We start from the raw sequence: 7,190 nt of genomic DNA, 5'->3' as shown, positions 1-7,190 counted from the left end.
AAAAGGTCATCGAAATAAACTAATTATTATCGGACTGATTGTCGAGGACGTTTATCCGACTGGTACAAAAAAGAAATAAGATAATTCAAATTTTATGCATATTTGGTTCTTTTACTTAGTGTAAGCCTTCCCCATTAAATAAGACCCCGAAGTCATAGTACCCCCCCCTTCTCAGTAGCAACGTGTCTTGTTCGAGTTGAACTAAAACGAAATAGATCATTTTGTCACATTTAAACATTCGTATGAGAAAGTGCGGTTAGTATTTACTAATCTTTTTTTTTTTTTCCAGATAACCAAACTGCGGTTTTTATCATTTTTACTACTGCGTTTTCATCACTGATAACGAAACTGATTACTGCCCCCTCCTCCCTGCAACATCCGACCTGCTCCGACTACAAAGGAATTCCTCGTAAACCGATGTAGGCTATGATCATCCGGGATCGTTTAAGGAATACCATATCCAATTACTACCCTCTCCCTCCGTCGTATACATCTCTTTTCCTTCATTTCTCATCGACGTCCTCCTCGTACTTGTCCCCACAGCTCGGAACGTTTGAGAACTCCGACTCGATTTCTGGATAAAACGTGTTGAAATTGACAGATTATGTACAGTTTAAGAAACACCAAATAAATGGCACATAAAAATATATATATATATCGTTGTGTGTTTGATTCTAATCCATTTTTATGTGCCATTTATTTTAAATATTTTTTATGTGCCATTTATTTTAAATATAATTATCCACTGACATGTGTTTCGTTGTCTACGACTCATCAGAGTGGCTGAATCTAGCGAGATTCGAAATCAGGCCCCCATGATAAGAAGCCTAAACCTCTACCACGGGACCGACTCGCTCGACTACTGAATGTATCGCGTTTTTATGTAGATGTTTTTTTATTTGTTTTTGTTAGCGATACTCATTGAACGAATTCAATTATTTATACGAAAGTGCATTTTTACCTAAATGCAAGTTGGGAATAATTTTCCCTTTGACCAATTTAGTACCCCTTAAATGGGGAGCGGCATATATATATATAATTTAAAGGAGATTAGAACAATAGTCTAAAGAGCAGAGTGTATTTTAATGTAATAGTGAAATTACTAGTTTAATTAAAGAGCAGAGTGTATTATCAATCACATTACTAAATATATATATATATATATATATATATATATATATATATATGTGTGTGTGTGTGTGTGTGTGTGTGTGTGTGTGTGTAGATATCCAAATACAGTACTGTTTCATTGTATTACAGCTCTTCAGTGGGGCTACAGTTGCACCTTTCCCCAGCAGAGGATTGAACCCGCAACCATCGCATTGATAGTAGACAGTTCTACCCATCAACACATGGGAGCGGCGCTCGAACACGATCTCAACAAATGTCCATTTTAAACAAAAATTCACCCACCACTTTTGTAATGCTCAAGCCGCTTGTTTTTATTTACAGACAGCGTGGCTCGCATTTATATATATATATATATATATATATATATATATATATATATATATATATATATATATATATATATATATATATATATATATATACACTAGTAGGACCCGTGTACCGGCGTTACTCGATCGGAAGATGGCGCAAACCAAGAACAGATACGTTGAAGAACCTTCGAAAATAAATTAAACTATAGTTATCTAGCGCATTATCGTACGACTGAGCTAATTTGTTTTGTTTCGGTTTATTTTATAGAGTGGTCGGTAAGTTAATGATTGAAGTCTCCATCAAAAAGAGCAACGTTAAAAATCACGTTAATTACCGTAAAAAATGTGATTCCACGCCCTGTAGCAGAAAGCAAAGGAAAAGTGTTTACGAAGAAATATTTTTTAAATCAATAGACAGAATGTTACAAAGCAAGTTAGTTAAATTTTTAAGTTTGCATATATATCTGACCTTGCCCAATAAGGAAAAGCATTGAATAAATAATATTTATAAAAACATATTTTTTTAATCAATTACGGAACCATTGGTTCTGGTGTTTTACAGGAAAGGTGAAATCCTTATAGACTGAGGTAATTTCGTTTTGTCTATAAGAGGTGATTTGTAATGCCCAAAACGCGCAACAAGATTTGTAGACCGTGTAAGGAAGAAAAATATCTAAAAAATAACTATTAAAAAAAGACAATAAAAGATAATAAGAATAAAAAATGTGCAGACACTCCTGTACAGAAGAGTAATGAATAAAAATTTTTGTGAAGGAATGTGATAATCAATCCTAAAAGCATTGGTTCTGGTTTATTTCAATGAATTAGAAATCCTCTTGACAGAGGTGTTTATGTTTTGTTTTTATAAGGTGATCTGTAAGTTAAAAATAAAACTTCACTAAGAAAAAAAAACCCTTAGAAGCCATGATACACAATCCTAAAACAATTGGTTCTGGTATTTTTCGATGAAACGAAATCCTTCTAGACTGAGGTATTGTTGTCTCGGTTTTTATGAAGTGGGCGTTAGATTAAAAACGAAGCCCCGTTAATAAAAATAAAGGCCGGGTTGAGAAATTGTTTACTCCGGCGGAAATCAAAAAAAAAAAAAAAAGGAAAGTAAAAACACTCATGACAACACATCAAAGGCCGTAAATGACAAAGTTCTCTCCAATTCTCTCTCCTCTCATCTTGAGCGCGTGGTACAATGGGGGAAGAGGTGGCTGGTCACTTTTAATGCATCCAAAACCAAGCTTCTATCTTTACATCATCAACGCTCTGATCCCCATCTGGCATCAATTGAAATGGATCGCTCTCGTCTTTGGGAGGTTCCATGTTTTGACAAGCTTCTGGGCTTGACCTTTACTCCTGATCTGAAATGGAACACGTACATCAACTTACCTGTTGGATTGGAAGTTTTTAATTCGACCGTGTTTGGATTTTACCATTCTTGGATTTTTAATTCGAATTGTTGGGGTATCGGAATCTGAAATATTTTCCGATGTCAACAATTACTTTAATTATCTTTTTTTATTATTTGATTTTGTTTTAAACAAAATTTTCACTCCTCGTAGCAATAATAAAATAATCAATATTTATTGATTTTTAGTCATCAATAAAACTAAAACTCATGCATCCCCCACAATTGTATTTTTTCGTTTATGAAAACATCTGCGCATTCTTTTTGTTTTGTTTTTACGGTAATCGGGAAAAATAGCACATCTACATTTAAACCAAGTCATATAAAGACTCAGAATCGGTACCTTAAACTGCGTCGGAATTGCAAATTTAGCACGGAATCAATAATTTTTCCGGAATCAGGAAAACTGTTGGAGTCGTCCTATCACTAATATATATATATATATCTATATATCTATATATATCTCTATATATATATATATATATATATATATATATATATATATAGAATGTAATGCAGTATATTATTATAACGAATAAATGTGTTGAAAACCTCATTCTAAAGTAATATAAGATGGGGAATAATAGTTTAGACATAATAAATTTGTGTGTGGCATCTGTTGTTGAAAACCTACGCTACTTTGGTCTAGAGGGGAATTTTAGCAATCATTTATATATATATATATATATATATATATATATATATATATACTAGCAGGTGTGCCCGGCGTTGCTCGGGTGTTTAGAGGTGTATGCTGTGCAAAAAAAGCAAAAAAACAAAAAAATGGTTATTATGACCCCTTAAAATTTATAGTTTCGGGCTCAAATCACTTTATTAAGTTAGATCCAGGTTCAAGGAACCTATATCTAAAATTTCAAGTGTCTAGACCCAAAATTGTCGGAGGAGTTTGGTAGAGTTCTTAAAGGTCAAATCGTTGAAATTTGACCCCTTAACAGCCAAATTTCTGGCTGACACCCGTCACATCGATTTTCCCTAATCTCAGTACCCGGTATTTAAAATTCCGAGTCAATAGACTAAAAATTGACAGAGTTATTGCGTAGGGAAATGTACACAGACAGACAGACACACAGACACAGAGACAGACAGACAGACAGACAGACACATTCACTTTTAAAGATATATATATATATGTATATATATATATGTATATATATGTATATATATATGTATATATATGTATATATATATGTATATATATGTATATATATATATGTATATATATGTATGTATATATATGTATATATATATGTATATATATGTATATATATATGTATATATATGCGTATATATGTATATATATGTATATATATGTGTATATATATATATATATATATATATATATATATATATATATATATATATAAAGACGCTCGAGTCATTTCCGGAATAATCGGATTCACTGATGATTTGATTTTGAGAATCATTGCATTTTCAAGTCTTTTATTATTATTAGAAAAAAAAACTTCCTTTGGTATCAAGATCGCTTCTGATTCTATGAGTTGGTGCCCGGTTGTTAGAGGAACAGAAAAACAGCGTTTGTAATAATTACTTTCTTTGGTGTTCCTTTAGACGAATACTAAATATTCCCCTCTTCTCCTAATATATATATATATATATATATATATATATATATATATATATATATATATATATCAAAAAGATTATGATATTATAAATGGGCATATATTCAATAAAAATAAGGATTACTATTAAAGAAGCATTAACTAGATCACGATATCAAGAAAAGATCAAATACATGGATGATGAAAATATTAGGATAAACTACACAATATCATGGAAGGAAAAAGTAAAAGTAATTTATAAAAATAAGTAAAAAATAAAAATAAAAATAAAAAGAATGATATTAAAAATGATAAACAAGCATATAATAGTAATAATGCAGTTATGAAGAAGAGAAACAGACGCAAAAAACAAGTCTTGTTAAATCCACCTTTTAGTGAACATATAAAAATAATATATCTAAAGAATTTTACAAACTAATTGATAAGAACTTCTCCACCAGACAATAGATTAAGTAAAATAATAAGAACACATTTAAACTTTCATTCTCAAATTTAAGTAAAACTGAAAGTTCTAATAATAGTAAAATTAACAAAATACTGAATAATAGTAGGATTGAATCAGGAGAAATAAATATTGGGAAAAAGGCAATTCTTTTATTTCTGAAATTGTATACAAATGTGAACTGAATGTAATTTCAATGACAGATGCCGAAACCATATTGCATCTTGTAACATTGGACCAGAGAGGAAATGAAATTAACATAAGTATAAAAATAAGAAGAGAAACACGACTGCATTAAGGGGTTGAGTTATTATTATATATATAAAATGAAATCATTTTTCCCCTGTGATTTTGACCATAATAGGATTAAAAATCAAGATATTTCATGCGAATATAATATGCACAAACTACAGTACAATATCTGGCATATTACCTCTTCACTTCCTTCGTAATCGTAGATTCCTATATTTTTTCTGTTGAGAATTAACTGCCACAATCGGTTAAAATCAATGGAATAGTAAAATCTTTTCTCTCTAATTAATTCCTCCTTCCACACCACCACATACACCGTTTCCGGGATCATTCACGAGGGACAGTTACGAAGGAACACCGGTTTGGATTTTCCTTACTTTGTAGCTGCTTAAAAAACTGGAATGGAATTTTACCGTGCCTTTCCGTTCCATGCTTTCTACTGGGTGAAACGCAGCATGGACTTAACCAAATCGAAGAGTTATTATGCCATTTTTTTCGCTTAATTTAGTTTTGTAGTTGCTTAAAAAACTGGAATGGAATTCTAACTTTCCTTTTCGTTCTATGTTTTCTGCTGGGTGAAACGCACCATGGACTAAACTTTATGCCATTTTTTTTTCGCTTTTCGTTGCTTTTTTTTGTTTTGTTTTTCAGAACACGTCCATCATTTATTGCCTTTAATTTGTCTTTTGTTTTTCCGACTTCTTTTTTAAAGAAGTTTTACGTTTGTTCGCTCTTTTTTGTTTGTTTTGGTTTTGCCGATTTTTAAAAAAAGTTTAACATCGTTTTTTTATTTTTACATTTAAACAGGATTATTACTTCGCTTATTCTTTACTTTAACCCCCCCCTTTACAAACACACCTCCAAACACCCGGGCAACACCGGCACCCCTGTTACTGTAAGGATAAAATAGACTTTGAATTAAAACGGGCAATAGTCAATAAAATAGTAACTATAAACAGGAAGATCTAATCGATACTTACTTTAGTGAATCTAAACAATAAATGTTAAACAAAAAGTTTGATGTTATACAAATCTGTCTACATAGAATTAAAGTCCTATTATCACGATAAAGACCTGATTAAAATAATATGTATAAGAAAAAATAATTAAATAATTAGTGGTCAATTTTGCTCGCACGCACAGATCATCATATGATTAGATCGTTCAAAACATTTAAAAATAAATGATTAAATTTCAAGAATATTTCTCGCGGTTAACAATGCCCGAATGGATTTAGTGTTTGCTAATAGACACAGACATGACTTCGTTTCCGGGTTCGAATCTCTCGACCGGTGTTAATCGTAGCCCTCTGCACTGATGATTCCCAAAAGGATGAAATACTAGTGTCTGTCGTTATTTAATAATTATTATAGTATATATATATATATATATATATATATATATATATATATATATATATATATATATATAAGTAATTATTATTTTCAATTTATATAAGTATATACATATATATATATATATTGTTCCAAATAAAGAATAGATTACTTAAAATATATAAATAAATTTGTTGCCGCAGTGTAGAATGAATTCTATTAATTGCGTTGTGAGAAATATTAATTAATTATAAGTATATTGTGTGTAAAAGGAAGAACATTGTATTGCATAAATAAACCGGAGATAGTGCTGCTTTGCAGTGGAAAGAAATCGTGGGTTTTGAAAGTTAAACTGAATATATACATCTCTCTCTCTCTCTCTCTCTCTCTCTCTCTATATATATATATATATATATATATATATATATACATATATATATATATATATATATATATATAGAGAGAGAGAGAGAGAGAATAAATAAAAAATGTTATATTCCAAAATTCATGATGTTGACCATCTTATAATTTATTCCTTTAATTAAGCTGACTTATACAATTCTTGACATTAGGTCACCTGAATTATAAGTCAACTGAATTAAAGGAATAAATTATAAGATGGTCAGCATCATGAATTTTGGAATATAACTTTTTGTTATTATTCTCTATATTGCTCTGTAATTACATTCACCTCCTTAA

The sequence above is a fragment of the Euprymna scolopes genome, chromosome 40, assembly GCF_053919585.1.
Source record: "Euprymna scolopes isolate OS-2025 chromosome 40, ASM5391958v1, whole genome shotgun sequence".
Lineage (NCBI taxonomy): Eukaryota > Metazoa > Mollusca > Cephalopoda > Sepiida > Sepiolidae > Euprymna > Euprymna scolopes.
This window is presented reverse-complemented; position numbering follows the sequence as displayed.